This window comes from Haliotis rubra, unplaced genomic scaffold (assembly GCF_003918875.1).
Source record: "Haliotis rubra isolate DU_JTF1 unplaced genomic scaffold, ASM391887v1 Scf1602, whole genome shotgun sequence".
Taxonomy (NCBI): Eukaryota; Metazoa; Mollusca; class Gastropoda; order Lepetellida; family Haliotidae; genus Haliotis; species Haliotis rubra.
The window spans coordinates 42,648-61,252 of record NW_025765562.1 but is presented as its reverse complement, the minus strand read 5'-3'; the positions used below and the strand labels follow the sequence as shown (position 1 = coordinate 61,252).

Genomic DNA, 18,605 nt, shown 5'->3' with positions numbered 1-18,605 from the left:
TTCGCTCGCAATTTTTCTCTCTGTTGTGCGCAACCCTATTTGCGCTACAGTTTACCTGTTGATAGATATATGTGATGACAGCGCAGTAGACAAGTTTTTCTATTTTTATCTAGACAGAATACTCCAGGAAGAACCTCGCTGCCCGGTTTTGTATTTGGTTGAATCTCGAAGTATTTGTACTTAATACATGAAAACTGTTCAAAATTAAAAATAGGGCTCATTACATTTCATCCATCCCACGTATTCTCCTGTATTGATTCTTCTTTAGCCTTTGGGTTGTTTGGGCATTTATCAAATCTATATTTCGCATAGGTGTAAGAAGGTGAATGAGTGGTTGTCCTAATGCAGAAAAACCTTCTTCCTCTGTACATCCTATAAACACCCACGAAATACACTATTACATGTATTGAATGCTGGAACTCACATTACCCTGGGTGTGAGCTACCCCATTTGTAACAGGGAAGGAGGAAATAATATATGTAAAACAAAGAAAAGTGTTCATTTCGCGAGAAACGATGCATAAAATGTAAAGATTATCAGTTTTACTCTGACTTTCATGGCCAGGAATCATCTCAATATATGTCACTAGAAGAATGTCATTAATTTGGACAGTATATCAATAGTCAATTACGCATGGCTATACAATTAAGGAGATGCATTTTGAAATCATTACTATGTTTTTTAGACATAATTCCAATCGATTCGTGTAGTTCTGATTATTTTCATCCCTTCTCGCATTGATTTTAGAGACAGCAATTATTTAATGATTCGTCACGCATCCTCTGTTATACTGCAGGTCGTGGAGTGAGATATATTCCGATATACACCTTTTCATACTGACTAGTGAAAACCATTGCCAGTGAATAATATGTGCCGCAGATATTCTATATATATTGGTGTGGGATCGAACAATATCTACTAAAGACGGACTCTGACTATATCATGAACATGATTTCATGATTCGCTACCAGCTTGTGATGAGCATGTGCTTGCAAATGTGAGAATATTATGCCCAAGGAATGGCATCCGTCACAAACGCATGCAAAAGGCAATTCAGCTGCTCCCATATAAAACACTAAAACCACGGACATTATTCAGTATATGGTACAAGTGCAAGGAATTGCATTGCTCAACTGCTGGCACTGTTGCATTTACAGCAATTTTGCCTAATGATGATTCGGGGCGGTGGGGTAGCCTAGTGGTTAAAGCGTTGGCTTGTCACGCCGAAGATCCTGGTTCGATTCCACATGGGTACAACGTGTGAAGCCCATTTCTGGTGATATTGTTTGAATATTGCTAAAAATCGGCGTACAATCATACTCAATCTATCACAATGATGATGATTTATTCTGAATCGTTGTACAGGAGGTGAGTTTGATACGTGCTTGCGGCTCTCTCTCCCCCTCCCCCCCCCCCCCCTCTCTACCTATATGCCATCTGGCCCCTTAAATAAAGTGATCTTAGCTTCAACTGTCGGGTTCTATATTTCAGCATCGAACCATGACTATGACAGCACTAAGACCGCTTTATTATAAGGCAATATTCAGTTTCCTGATGTCACGTGAGCTTTCATTGGCCTATTTACAAATGTATATATCCTAGCATATAGTTGTTATATGTTGTATTGCCTTCTAAACAGGAACAATATGTTTCTAGGAAGACTGACACTCAATAAACTGTGGTAGTGTGGAAAATTCAGATGTTAGCCTATCTCGCCTTAGGATAATAACCGTCAACAGTGTGGACACGCTGAAACGCTTCTATATGTGAAGTGCTAACGCGGGTTTGATCGGAGACAAACAGAAATGTGTGGTCTTCATCGACAGCTTTATCAAGAAATGTGAGAAATATTAACAAGAACACGCCGAAATATTTGCTTAGCTGGTCTCAGGAGCAATTTAGGATTTTGTTCCAAAAATATTGCCAAGGAAATGGTGGGAATACAAAACTTCAAGTACATAAAAGCGATTTGTGCGTGCGTGCGTGTGCGTCTGTGTTCCGCGTTATACGAAGTCTTCAACTAGGCTGCCGTGAGATTCCTGGAGAACAAGGGCCCAAATACCTAATGCTTGCCTTGAAGAGTTCGCAATCTCTGCGGTGCTTCTTCGCGTTTGGGGTGGTGGGGTAACCTATATAGTGGTTAAGGCGTTCGCTCGTCACGCTGAAGACCCGGGTTCGATTCCCCACATGGGCACAAAGTGTGAAGCCCATTTCTGGTGTTCCCTGCCGTGATATTGCTGGAATATTGCTAAAAGCGGCGTAAAACTAAACTCACTCACTCTTCACGTTAATCATAGAGATGAAATACAGATTCGTCTTGGAATTAATTGAGAAATGTAGTCACCTTCGTGATCCCTAAATAGTCCAGTTATTTTACAAACTGGCCGCAAAATAGTTATCCAGTTATTTTCATCACAATATTTATAACAAGGTTTTACTATCATCTGAAAGAAACGTGTTCCATATCAAATCTCTCTCAAGAATCTAATACTAGTATATGTATAACGTTTCGAGGTATCATAACTCATGATCGTTCCTCAACTCGTCACGTAAATTTGTGTCAGGTTTTTGTCATTGGTCTCATTGGTCAGTCGAGATAGCGCACGTGAGTATCATGATGCCCACGGTTGTATGATGCCTAATTATTTAGCTAGACAACAATAGCAATCAAACAATATCAACGAATTATCAGTTATTGCTTTGAACACGTTCACTTTACGACATGATATAGGTGTATTCCGTCTGCGGCAGTAAACCTCACTTTTGGCAAATCCACTTTAGAAGATAACAGTCAACGCATGATCACTTAATCCTTTGATTAATGTTTATGAGAACTCCTCTCTGGCTGCGCTTGAACGTGCACATTACGTAACATGTCATACATTTCATTAAGTGGCAAGTTAGAAGCTGGTTTGATGAAGAACAAGTTACAGCTAACACCGAAATGTCGCATCCATTGCATAGGCGGATCCAGAGGGGCGGTGCAGGGGTGCGCACCCCTTTTGCCCTGATAGTTTGTTAAAGGGAATTAAAACTCGGGTGAAAATGAAGTGTGCACCCCCACTTTCTCAAAAAGCTGTATCCGCCCCAGCATTGCATTGAAGAAACTGTCAAACTGTATTACTTGTTTAGCTTCATGTAGTACGTAAGTCCCAAAAACTTTCAAAACTAAATTTAAATTTACCTGATTTTAAAACGTAGTATTTTTTGTTCTTTTAAAGTTGGCTAAATATTTCCTAAAATCGCCAGAGGCTGAAGGGATGGTCTAATTCCAACTAGGGTCCATGCAGGTAGCAAAGGTACTCTAAGTCCCCATGGTCCCTGGTATGGTGATCTACCTTCAGTTGTTGGCGATCTATAGCCTATTTCCATATTGTGTTGTCCTCTATAATTAAAATGTTTTAGATTTAATTACTAGTTTTACATTTATATCTGTGATATTCTAGTTGTTTTACTGTCCTTTGTCGACAGCTATTTAAATTGATTACCTTGTTTTCATCGCTATATGGCTGTAATATTGCCGTTGCGATGTAAACTTTTAACTCACTCACTCATGTAGTCATTTGCCAGATGAGACATCAAGGCTGAATAGTTAACCCAGACACGAGACAAGACACGATGGAATGATGACTTATGAACAGGTGTATGTATCTAACACAAACTAAGTTCCACAACGGGGAGTAGTGAAGCTAGAAGAAAAAAATATTGTATTTATGTGGCACATGCTCATAAAAGACAGACCATACCCTTACAATGATAAAAATGTCAGCATCCAGCCATCAGGCGTACGAGACACAATAATTCAATTTAAAAACATGGAGATACACATACATAATAAATAGCTGAACATAAATATAGTCACAAGCAACGATGTAGGGCTCCTTGGCTTTAGTTCTATCTAGCCTATTGTGTCTGTCACATATTTGATGAAAGTTGTAATAGTTTTAGTTAATATGAATCATATCACTGCCAGTCGAATGCCCTTCGACCGGATGTACTGGAAGGTCTTTAAGTTTCGATAAATTCATCACAAAACCTTTTTTCTTAGATTAAAAAATATCACTTGGGTATCATGAATCTCAAAACAGAAGAACCCTTTGTTCAAACAGCTATCTTAATTACCTCTTACAATCATGAAGAAGATATGTACCAAACGGTGATACTTTTCGCATAAGCCGTAGAACAGAAACTGATCAGCTAACGTTTGCGATACATACGGCTAAGTTCCATTGTGTTCTCTAGAGAACCGATGGAGATAGCAACTAAAGTGTGGAAAATATAATTTCACTTGTCCCTCTGTTGTCTTTGGAGATACATCGCTTCAGTCAGTAGTTATAATCGACACTTATAGCCCAATTGTACAGGTACATTTTGGTCGAAATCGGGCGGTTGGTTTGAGAGTGTTTGAATTGTATTTGAGGGCAAAAAACCATCGTCCAAAACGGAGCCAGAACACGTTTTCTTCTAAATACTGCCGGGGTTGCGGGGGTCATGTACCTTTTTAAGAAGTTCTGGAGAAGAAATAGTTCCCCCTTTAAAAGGCTGTATCTCAATTGTTCTTGGGTCCACGGTCAAAACAATTAGTGTTCTGGAATGTCTAGAGCTGATGGTTGGAGCTCAGCACATTTTGGGAGCAAACCACTCAGAAAACTGCTGAAAAACATTGCCCAAAACTGAAAACAAAAATAACTGCCAAATGGTAGATTTTAGCGATTTGACCCGTCCAGGCAAAATTGTTGGGACTTCGATTGTGCATCTTTACAAGATATTTGGAAGTGTTGGAACAATTAGTTCTTGAGATATTTGCTGTCAAATTTGAAATTTTGGAATTAATTTTTAATTATCTCCCCTTTGCCATTGGGCCTAGAGCCTAGAGATCTTTAAGAGGTATATCTTATCCTCGGTGGGGATCTGTGTGATTTTTGTAAGCGATTTGGAGGTTTAGGAGGTATGTTTGGTACAAAAATCGGCGGAATAATATAATAAAATAATAATAATAATATTGACCTCCCTGAGCGACTACTTGATTTACTCAAGTCTTTAATGAGTTGCTGGTTGACTCAACTTGAGATGTACTTGCAAGGGCAGGTGCAAACTTTGGAATCTATTCCAATCAGGAGGGGAATATTTCAAGGGGACTCCTTCAGTCCTTTGGTTTTTTGTCTGTCTCTAAATCCTTTGAGCTTTCTGCTCAATAAAGAGGAGGTTTACAATCCCGGACCTCCTCAGCGCAGATCCCCAACACCGCTTACTCATCTCCTTTACATGGATGACATCGAGCTCCTTGCCAAAGGACATGCCAATTTGAAAGAGCAGGTTCTCCTTGTCAAGTCCTTTTCTAAAGATATTGGCATGACCTTTGGACTCAACAAATGTAATACACTTCATTTGAAACGTGGCATGGCAGTTAATGGTGGATCGCTTAAGTTACAGGAGGGGGTCGGGGCAGTTACTGAGTATCTTGTGGAAGATCAGGCCTACACCTATCTTGGAATGCAAGTTCGAGACAAGCTCCAGAGTGCACAAATTCAAGAAAAACTTCGGGCCGAGTACAAATCTCGTTTAAAGAAAATCTGGAGCTCAGAGCTAAATGCTCGAAACAAGGTCAAAGCCACCAATACTTTTGCTGTGCCAGTCCTCTCCTATTCCTTTGAGTAGTAAGACATGACTTGGTTGACACATGTCATCGGTTCCCAATTGCGCAGATCGATGCTCATGCTGTTGATCACTGGGTTGTCTGGTCCAGACTCGATTATTTACAGACCGCCGCCATATAACTGGGATATTGCTGAGTGCGGCGTCAAACTAAACTCACTCAATCACTCATTGTTGCTTGTTTTGAGGATACTAACGAAACTTTATTGTTGCATACAAACATGCATCAAATATGTTTAATCATTTTGGCTAATCAAATGATGGGCTGTCCAGATGATTTCTTTGCATTTTGTTTTGCGTTATCAACAGAGATGGATTTATGAATGTATTTATTGGATCGAAGAATTTCTTTCAGAAATTAGCGAATTTGTGAATTAATCAGCGTGTATGGTAGTGCCAGGAAATTCCGTGATTGATCTTATCAGGGTCGATGGAAGGTCCCCTATCTGTGAAGTCCCTTGGTTATCAATATGTTAACGATGTAATCGTTTCCACTGAAATAAAGTAAATTCTGTTTAATAAAGAATCAAGACTTTAAAACTGTAGAGTAATGTTCTCGTGAAAGAGAATGCACAGGCATCGTCAGTAACCTTTGACCCACTGACCTCCAACCTCTGACCTGTCCAAGATGGCCGACTTTGTGAATGCTTGTCGTTTTGTGTTGAGCTGACAATTTTGGCAGGTTTCTTTCGTTGTTCGTGATTCTGATCGCCACCGCAGTGTAGATGCCATTTGGCTGATTTACCATACTGATATGATGCTGCATTATGCTACTAATATTGTTTTCTTTGCAGCCACGATTACCAGAGCGGTGTATTTTGCACCAAAAGTAGCATCCATATTTTCCGTTCATGTTTATGTTACGGTACCGTTTCCAGTGTTGTTGACACGAAACGTCACTATGTTATTGTTTAGTTCTCGTGGTGATGTGACCGACATCTCTTTGAGCTCTTTTGTACTGTAGTTGTATGAATTATTGATGCATTGTTAATTACAAAACGGTGTGGCATGTCGGAAGGAAGCAAGGTGAATATGGATCATGTATGACTAAGTTACTGGAAATTACCATTATGAACAATCCCAACAATGTGGAACGATTATATTCATGAGTTTGGTTCTGGTGTTTCTTCGTAGTAATGACACAATGTTGCCAGAAAATATTATCTTAGTTTGATTGTTGTCTTGAACATGTGTGGGTCACACTGTGGAGTGACGTTTTGAATAATGTGGCAAGTGTCACAGAGGCCACACTGTGGATAGTATGCCTGTATATGCTGTCAGACATTCCCAATGTTGGTGATAATGCACTGTACATACTTTCAGAGATCACAGTGTGGGTGATATGCCCAGTATTTACTGTCAGAGATCGAATGTGTGGTATGCCCTGTATATGCTATCACAGAGGTGATATGCCTATGTATATGCTATTAAGTAAAGGTCGCTATATGGATGATATACAGTGGACTCTGTGGCAATATCGGTTATCTGTAAACACCCGGCACTCTGTCTGCATCAGCACAAAGTTTCAGTCGGCAGAAATGCGCTTAATTATCGTTTAGAAGCAATCTGTAAACATTGTTGGCGTCTGCCTACTCGGATATAGGCATTGTTTTCAGTTCCAGCTGAACAGTTGTTATGAAAGCGAATCTGTAAAAAACCGACACATGAAGGGACGGCCTTGGCCCTTTGATGCAATTGGGTCCAAATGATGTAACAACTTCAGTTGAGGGTTACTCGAAGATTATTCAGAAGCGGGAAGTGTTAATCGGTTTCTTGATGAATTGTGAGTGATTGGTGCGTGTCGCGGTGAGTAATTATTAAATGTTTCTTATTCAAACATGTTGTTAATGCTAAATTGACAGTACGACAGTGGAAGCTTCGCATATGATGGCGCCGGTCATAGGCGAGACTTGCAACCGGCCTAAACTGACCTCTGTCCAAGGCAAATTTTTATTTGGTCCTGGTGATGTACCTATATTGACCAGGTACGCTGTATATAAAGGCATATCATCCACTTTGTGATCTCCTGACGGTATGTACAGGGACATATGACCCTCATTGTGATCTCCTGACAGGTATATATACAGGAGACATATCACCCACATTGTGATCTCCATTGACGGTATATACAGGGAATATATCACCCACATTGTGATCTCCTGACGGTAATGTGCAGGATTATATCCCCTTACATTGTGATCTCCTGACGGTATATGTAGGGTATATCACCCACATTGTGATCTCCTGACGGTATATACAGAGTATATCACCCACATTGTGATCTCCCTGACAGTATATACAGGATATATCACCCACATTGTGATCGCCCTGACGGGTATATACAGGGTTATATCACCCACATTGTGATCTCCTGACAGTATATGCAGGGTATATCACCCACATTGTGATCTCCTGACGGTATATGCAGGGTGTATCACTTACATTGTGATCACCCTGACAGTATATACAGGATATATCACCCACATTGTGATCACCCTGACGGTATATACAGGGTATATCACCCACATTGTGATCTCTGACAGTATTACAGGGTATATCACCCACATTGTGATCTCCCCTGACGGTATATACAGGGTATATCGCCCACATTGTGATCTCCCTGACGGTATATACAGGTTATATCACCCACATTATTGATCTCCCCTGACAGTATATACACGGATATATCACTTACATTGTGATCACCCTGACAGTATATATACAGGGTATATCACCCACATTGTGATCTCCTGAGTATAGTATATGCAAGGGTATATCACCCTGACATTATGATCTCCTGACGAGTATATACAGGGGTATATCACCCACATTGTGATCACCCTGACGGTATATGCAGGGTATATCACCCACATTGTGATCCCCTGACGGTATATACGGGTATATCACCCACATTGTGATCTCCTGACGGTATATACAGGGTATATCGCACCCATTGTGATCACCCTGACGACGGTATATATATGGTGTAAAGCAGGGTATATCACCCATTGTGATCTCCCTGACGGTATATACGGGGTATATCACTTACATTGTGATCTCCTGACGGTATATACAGGGTATATCACCCACATTGTGATCACCCTGACGGTATATGCAGGGTATATCACCCACATTGTGATCTCCCTTGACGGTATATACGGGGTATATCACCCACATTGTGATCTCCTGACCATATATATACGAGGGTATATCACCCACATTGTGATCACCCTGACGGTATATGCAAGGGTATATCACCCACATTGTTATCTCCCTGACGGTATATGCCAGGGTATATCACCCACATTGTGATCTCCTGACGGTATATACGGGGTATATCACCCACATTGTGATCTCCTGACAGGTATATACAGGGTGTATCACCCTTACATTGTGATCACCCTGACGGTATGTACAGGTTATATCACCCACATTGTGATCACCCTGACGGTATATCACAGGGTATATCACCCACGGTATATCACGGGGTATATCACCCACATTGTGACACCCTTTGATATATGCAGGGTATATCACCCACATTGTTATCTCCCTGACGGTATATACAGGGTATATCACCCACATTGTGATCTCCTGACGGTATATACAGGGGTATATCACCCATTGTGATCACCCTGACGGTATATACAGAATTATATCACTTGCGTTGTGATCACCCTGACGGTATTATACAGGGATATATCACCCACATTGTGATCTCTCTGACGGTATATACAGGGTTATATCACCCACATTGATGATCTCCCTGACGGTATATACGGGGTATATCACCCACATTGTGATCTCCTGACGGTATATACAGGGTATATCACCCACATTGTGATCACCCTGACAGTATATATACGGGGTATATCACCCACATTGTGATCTCCTGACGAGGTATATACAGGGTATATCACCCATTGATTGTGATCACCCTGACGGTATATACGGGGTATATCACCAACATTGTTATGTCCTGACGGTATATGCAGGGTATATCACCCACATTGTGATCACCCTGATATACAGGATATACACACAGATCTCCCCTGATATCACCAGGGGTACATTGTGATCTCCCTGACGGTATATACAGGGTATATCACCCACATTGTTATCTCCCCTGACGGTATATGTACAGGGTATATCACCCACATTGTGATCTCCCTGACGGTATATACAGGGTATATCACCTTACATTGTAGATCACCCTGACGGTATATACAGGGTATATCACCCAGCATTGTGATCACCCTGACGGTATATACAGGGTATATCACCCACATTGTGATCTCCTGACGGGTATATACAGGGTATATCACCCACATTGTGATCTCCTGACAGTATATACAGGGTATATCACCCACATTGTGATCTCCCTGACGGTATATGCAGGGTATATCACCCCTGACATTGTGATCTCCCTGACGAGTTATATACAGGGTATATCACCCACATTGTGATCACCCTGACGTATATATACAGGGTATATCACTACATTGTGATTCCTGACAGGTACATATACAGGTTATATCCCCACATTGTGATCACCCTGACGGTATATACAGGGTATATCACCCACATTGTGATCTCCTGACGGTATATACAGGGTATATCACCCACATTGTGATCACCCTGACGGTATATACAGGGTTATATCACCCACATTGTGATCTCCTGACGGTATATACAGGGTGTATCACTTCACATTGTGATCTCCCTGACAGTATATACAGGGTATATCACTTACATTGTGATCTCTGACAGGTATATACAGGGTATATCACCCACATTGTGATCTCCCTGACAGTATATACAGGGTATATCACCCCACATTGTGATCACCTGACGGTATATACAGGGTATATCACCCACATTGTGATCACCCTGACGGTATATACAGGGGTATATCACCCACATTGTGATCTCCCTGACAGTATATACAGGGTATATCACCCACATTGTGATCACCCTGACGGTATATATACAGGGTATATCACCCACATTGTGATCTCCTGACGGTATACAGGGGGTATATCACTTACATTGTGATCACCCTGACAGTATATACAGGGTATATCACCCATTGTGATCTCCTGACAGTATATACAGGGTATATCACCCACATTGTGATCTCCTGACAGTATATGCAGGGTATATCACCCACATTGTGATCTCCTGACGGTATATGCAGGGTATATCACCCACATTGTGATCACTCTGACGGTATATACAGGGTATATCACCCACATTGTGATCACCTGACAGTATATACAGGCTATATCACCCACGTTGTGATCTCCTGACGGTATATATACAGGGTATATCACCCACATTGTGATCTCCCTGACGGTATATACAGGGTATATCACCCACATTGTGATCTCTGACAGGTATATACAGGGTATATCACCCACATTGTGATCTCCCTGACAGTATATACAGGGTATATCACCCACATTGTGATCACCCTGACAGTATATACAGGGTATATCACCCACATTGTGATCTCTCTGACAGTATATACAGGGTATATCACCCACATTGTGATCTCTGACGGTATATACGGTATATATACATATCACCCACATTGTGATCACTCTGACAGTATATACAGGGTATATCACCCACATTGTGATCTCCCTGACAGTATATACAGGGTATATCACCCACATTGTGATCTCCCTGACAGTATATACAGGATATATCACCCACATTGTGATCACCCTGACAGTATATACAGGGTATATCACCCACATTGTGATCACCCTGACAGTATATACAGGGTATATCACCCACATTGTGATCTCCCTGACAGTATATACAGGGTATATCACCCACATTGTGATCACCCTGACAGTATATGGGGTATATATCACCCACATTGTGATCTCCTGACGGTATATACAGGATATATCACCCACATTGTGATCACCCTGACCAGTATATACAGGGGATACATCACCCACATTGAGATCTCCTGACGGTATGTACAGGGTATATCACCCACATTGTGATCACCCTGACAGTATATACAGGGGTATATCACCCACGTTGTGATCTCCCTGACAGTATATACAGGGTATATCACCCACATTATTGATCACCCTGACAGTATATATACAGGGTATATCACCCACATTGTGATCTCCCTGACGGTATATGCAGGGCTATATCACCCACATTGTGATCACCCTGACAGTATATGCAGGGTATATCACCCTCATTGTGATCTCCCTGACGAGTATATACAGGGTATATCACCCACATTGTGATCACCCTGACAGTATATACAGGGTATATCACCCACATTGTGATCACCCTGACAGTATATACAGGGTACATCACCCACATTGTGATCTCCTATACAGGGCATATCAAGAAATGGTCAAACTATACCCATGGTACCCTGTAGGTCAACCTGTGCCTGCATAGACCCCAAAATCTGGAAACATACATGTATTGGTACTATTTTCCTTAGTGGCCCTAAGCTGGGACCTTTTGCATAGACCTTTCTTTGCATGTCTTTCTGCAGCTATAATCACCATGGAAAGTACTGGTCATGTTGATGCCACCAGCTTTAAATGTGTTATATTTTACAATGAAGAAGCAGCCACTGTCTTCATTTGAAAGCTGATTTTAATTATTACTCAAGAGAGCAAAGAGAATTAGAAACAACCAAAACCTACCTAATTTCGTTTTTGGATGGACTAAAATTTTAGTTGACCATGTTTGTGTGTTAGGTAAATGTGTTGTTTGTGTAACACAAGAGATTATTTCCTACCATTCATATCTGTCAAAAAGTGACAAATCACTCTAAATATAACAAGTCATTAATAATTTTGTTTGTTGTTTAATGCGCTTTCGGCAATATTCCAGCTATATGGCGTGAGTCTGTTAATAATAGAGTCTGGACCAAACAATCCAGTGATCAACATCAAGATCATTGTCCTCCACGAAAATTTTGATACAATGATATGTGTCAACCAAGTCAGCGAGCCTGACCACTAAATCCTGTTAGTCGCCTCTTATGACAAGCAAGGGTTGCTGAAGGTCAGTTCTAACCCGGATCTTCATGGATGTCAGTACTTAAAGATCACTCCCAGCACTGGATTTATTCATTGAAAACAGTGTGACACTGTGAGATGAGTGAGTTAGTGAGTATGGTTTCGCAGCGCTTTTAGCAATATTCCAGCAATATCATGGCGAGGGTAACCAGAAATGGGCTTCACACATTGTACCCATGTGGAGAATCGAACCTGGGTCTTCAGTGTGATGACCGAACGCTGTAACCACTAGTCTACTCAACCACCCCACACTGTGAGATGAAGTAAGATTGTGTGATTTATGTCCATTCAAAGTGCAATGTTGTAGCACAATAGTTTGGCTTGAAATGTTCTTGAGACAGAAAAACACAAAAGCTGTATTGATGTAAATATGTACAATTTTTTCACAAATTTAAGCTAAATTAAATAGTTTGTGAGATAAAATTTAAGATTGGGTCCACCTGCCTCTGTCTGTGGCAATGAAATTCTGACAGTTGCTAATTTGACTCCACATGCTCCAGAGTGATCGTATCCATGACAAAATCTTACTTTCTGCAGCTATAGGGAAATCATGTGTTGATATGCCAAGATTGTATGTGCAGAGAACAAACCCCAGTTTGGTCAATAATCTTCTAATAGCTGTTTCACCTGTAGACTGCCCCAGATGTTGACTTGTTTACAGGGAAATCTTTTGTTTGTTGTTAATTGTCTTGTACAAACTGTAAAATTTGTTAGGAAAACAGCATGAAACAATGTGACCCATTCAGAGATTGTGTAGCGAGTCTACTTGTGTAGGGAACACTGTCCACATCGCGTTTCATACCGAAGGTTTCACTTGCACTTCCTACATACTGGCGGTTCCGTCCCGCTCAGGTCAGCTGGGGACACACAGGAAATGCTAATTTGTTAAAATCTTCATAATCTTGTTAGAGAGCATCGAGTTTGTCAGTGTGGGGATTCTTTCATTAGAAAAGGCAGTCACAGGATTTTTTCGCCAGACATTGGATAATACCTGGATTCATTATGTTAACAAGAAGGTAGGGATGTGTTATAGTTATGATATATTCCTTATGACTACCTATTATGAAGTTGTGGAAATGATACGTGTACGGTTTTATTAAGATTAATGTGATGGCTGAAAGGTTTTAGTTTCAAATAAATAAATCTAAAGGTTATTATTAAATTAACTTCAAGTCCCTTACAAATTGTTCAGGGCCTGCTATTTAATATTCTTACAAAATCTTTTACATAATTTCCCAAAGGTTTTTCTGAAATTGAGTTGGTTGATGCAGGTATTTTGAAATGAGATAACAACAGTCTTTAAATGTACTCAAATTGTCCCCATCCTTCTGCAAAAACAGAAATTTATAATTACTAAATATGAAAAGTTGACACAGAATGACGTCTTTGAAATTTTACATGTCCTTCCTTCGTCAGATACAAAGGAGGATTTATATAAAACGCTCAGGATTTTCAGTGATAAATTCATATAACTTTCATCACAATCGTGCCTTTTTATGCCTGTTCAAATATATTTTGGAGGATAAATGAAACTGACTATGGATGTTATGTATCCAGGGAAATAGATGTTGATGATGCAAATTTTCAGTATTGGACATGTTGGAATATTCGCCTCTGTGAAAAAAATATTATATTTTCAGCTAAATATACTCACACACTAAAATACTGAAGATATTCTTGATGCAAGTGTTGGAGGTTGTCAGAACTTCGTCATCATGGGGACTGGCAGGAATAGCTGAATCAGTTTTCTCATTATCCCAGCATGGATTAAATGTCACATGACTGATTGGGTCAGTTACATGACCAAATTGTAAAAAGTATTCTTTGCCCGACCATTATTGTACCAAGACAAATTCCATCTTTGAATGGCACAAGATTCAAGATAGGTATTCTTGCATAATTGTTCAAGATATTTCTATATTTTTCACATTCAAGTTAAGATTAGATTTGTTTTCAGAGATATTAATATTACATGACCAGTGGTAGTGAACAAACTTGCTTCAAATGTTGACGAAGACATTTTAGAAATGGTAGGACATTACTAGTACACATTCTAGGCTGATGTTTTCTGTGACTAAGTAGTACCTGGTACCATCTACACTGGAATATAGTGACTGTTTGAAATGCTGGTTTGAGTAGCGAGTGCTGAGTATTAGACAATTATATGCTTGTACCTATTACAAGATGATGTTTTCTTTAAAACTAGAATATATTGTACAGACAGAGGAATATGGACTGCCATGTATAATGTTTGTCTTAACGTGTTGAGTTAAATATAACATGGTCCAGAAGTCTTGCGTGGGGAGGTCCTGTATTTTCATCCCCATCTAGTTCTAGAAAGTTGGAAAACTGATCAGGTTGTATTGACAGTCCAAGGTAAGACATATTCACGGTTAATATCAGAGTGAGAGTGAGTTTAGTTTTTGCGCAGCACTCAGCAATATTCCAGCTGCATGGCTGCGGTCTGTAAATAATCGAGTCAGGACCAGACAATCCAGTGATCAACAGCCTGAGCATCAATCTACGCAATTGGGATACACTGACATGCGTCAACCAAGTCAGCAAGCCTTACCACCCGATCCCGTTAGTCAATTCTAACCCGGATCTTCACGGGTGTGTAAATATCAGAAATCCTGATACAGTTCTAACATCAGTATACTGTATCAGTTCTTGATTTATTCAGCGAAAGATCAAAAATAAGTTGGAAATAAATTACTTCACTTGAATTTTAAAAGGTTAAAATAAACATCTGTTATTTCTTGTTATTCGTTTTCAAACTTAGACATCTACTGTATCATGGTTACAGCAGGTTTAACAATAACACAAGCACAAAAACTAAATGTTCACAAATGACTTTCAACAGTTTCATAAATTTTCTTTGTCTCTAGTTCAGAAAGAATTCTTAAATTCAGTCCAAACATTGAGAATCTCTCTCTTGAAGTACAACTTTATTTTCCTTCCAAGGATTAAGGATACTTTAAAGAGTGTGGAACTGTTTATCATCCAATCATCCTGCTATGCTGGGAAATTCTGTCAATGCTTCCTAAACCCTCAACAATCCCACACTCAAGTTTGGCAAGATGGAGCAAGGGTTTTTACACGCTCCAAAACAAAGCTTTTCCCATGCGAAGTCAGATCTCTGAGATTGCGATTAAATAGGCCAAATTGACAAGAGCATGCGGAACTCGTCACAAAAGTCTTGAAGGAGATGTCAGAGAGTGTCTATGTATTGATTGAGACATTAAGTCCATGATTTGTTACGAGTCTAGAATCTGAATTATGCAAGGTTGTTTTGTTACCTGGATGTTTATGTGGACCAGGATCGTGAGAGTCATAGATTTTTTCTCCATATGGAGCACTTATTGACGTCATTACTCATATTTGTCTTCAAGATCAGCAGTCATCAGCCCAAGCCGCAGAACATTGTTTTTCCAATTGCTCAATTAGTGCTGTTAATGCTAATACATGGCATATAGTTCACGTTTTCCATAAAATATCAAAATTAGACATTTTTTCAAGTGTACCTTAGGCCCAAAAATATATGTCCGTTTCCTATTACATGCTATTTAAAAATAGGGTTACATGGGTCGGTTTTATCTTCTCTTTTTTTTACTTTCTTTTTTTTTTTGCACCAGGTGGGCACCTGAGGTCTTCAAGGATACCATATCATGTAGTGACAATGCCTTGTGATGAAACATTGAAAGATTTCTATATCAAATCATTATTCATGTTATTTATTTGCAGGTTTTGTCAGTGAGAGCCAATTATGCCAATTTAATGCAATCCATTTTAGCCCTACATACACTGAAAAACATGAAAACATCATACTCGATTTGGATGAAAATGATGAGTTGAAATGCGCTCCAGTCATGATTTTGACTTGGTCAAAAAAAGATTTAGGGTCGGTTGGGTTACCGGAAACAGACATAATTTTTTTTTTGGCCTTATTTTACGTGTTTTTGTGTGTGATGGATTGGTGCCTGGTGTGGTAGACTAGTAGTTAATGCATTCATTTGTTTTGCTGAAGACCCAGTTTTGATTCACCACAAGGGTACATTGTGTGAAGCCTTCCCTGGTGCACCAGTGAATATCCGGGTTAGAATTGGTCTTCAGTAACCCATGCTTGTCATAAGAGTCGAATAACAGGATCAGGTGGTCAGGCTCGCTGACTTGGTTGACACATATCGTCGTATCCCAATTGCATAGATCGACGCTCATGCTGTTCATCACTGGATTGTCTGGTCCAGACTCGAATATTTACAGACCACCCCCCATATAGCTGGAATATTGCTGAGTGCTTCGTTAAACAACAAACAAACCAAACCTTTTCTGGTCCCCCCTGCTGTTATATTTCTATAGTATTGCTAAAAGCCAACTCACTCACTCACTCACTCACTCACTCACTCACTCACTGTAATAGATAGGGCGGACATGGGGAAATAAAGTCTATAACTGTGTCAAATAATATTCCTTCTTACTGGGTGGCGGGTGTAGTTGTTGATGAATGTTACGAAGGAGAAAATGGTTTTTAGGAGAAAAGCTTGATGTTTGTCTCAGACTTGTGGGAGTTCTTGAGTATTTGACATGTTTGATGCATGGAAATTTAATATCACACTGACAAAATTGAAAAGTTATGACAAGTTTTAGTGATGTTTCTCTTTTTTTTTCAATTTTCCAGTCCCTAGGCAAACATCATATTGATCTAATTTCAAATTTAAATCAAATTTAAAATAGACGCAGTAAGAATTCCTGAAAATGTGTGTGTTTCAGTTCTCTTGTTTGAACCATTGAGTATACAATTATTATTTGTTTATAAGGAAAGACCAAGATAACAGTGATCATGTAGTACAGAGTAACTTGTTTTGTATTTCTTGTTGAATGATGATGCTATCAGCAATATTCCAGCTATATGATCTTGGCCTGTATTAATCGAGTAGGGATCAGATAATCCTATGATTGATATAAATTTTGATCACCGTTTTGATGACGCCGAATCAACATTGTCACTGAGCCAGACTGCCAATCTGTGTAGTCGGGATCCTCGTACAACCATCATAGGTTGCTGGTGATCCATTCTAGCTCCGAATCCTTCATGGAGGCTTTGGTACTACAAAACACTACAGTGTGTCACGGTGACATTGTACAGTATGTCATGGTGACCTTGCTCACAGTGTGTCATGGTGATCATGGTATCTGATGGCTCTTGCTGTCAATCACTTTTTTTAAGGCCCTGATTAGAATATTTACAGCATGCCCTGAAATGACTGGAATATTATTGACAGGCATTACACAAAACTCGTTCACAAACTGATTGAAACCTTGCATGTTTGTCGCCTTAAAATGTGTATCTATTCTATATGTTCAAAGCATCTGCCTAAGTGTTACACAGTGTAGTCTCCTGCAGCCACATGTGAAAAACCCAGATATGCACTGCAGAGATGTTTATATTTGTCATATATCACCAGCCTGACACACTGTTCACTTGCCCTGAGCTATCAGAGGGTAATAATAATACATTACAGGTCGTCCTGACACAAAACCATCTGACCTTTGAGCCTAGAGAGTTAACATGATATATTCCACTCTGTATCTCCTAGTCTGATGAGCACTGCGTGGTTGGAGCAGCAGTTCCCATTAGTGGTGTAACGATTCATCGATAGTATCGATGTTTGCATAAAATCAACTTCTGATAGTGATCACGAGTGCATCGATACAAAACACGTTTAGGCAATATATCAGGATATTTATATCGCGAGGGTCCATGATACATCGATCTATGCATACAAGAGACGATATATCGATACTACTTAAATATTACTTAAAGTTGTAGGGAGTATTGCATAAGTAATAGGAAGGGGAGTCTCTTTTTTTTCTGAATTT

The 18,605-nt window shown here is 39.8% G+C and overlaps 1 long non-coding RNA gene across 1 annotated transcript; it reads left to right on the top strand.

The window, feature by feature from the left end:
- The first annotated feature begins 330 nt into the window (after positions 1-330).
- Positions 331-18,103, top strand: LOC124271479. The gene is made up of 4 exons (XR_006897050.1): positions 331-494; positions 4,518-4,525; positions 16,753-16,757; positions 18,093-18,103. It is a non-coding gene; the product is annotated as an uncharacterized LOC124271479 (long non-coding RNA).
- The last annotated feature ends 502 nt before the right edge of the window (positions 18,104-18,605 follow it).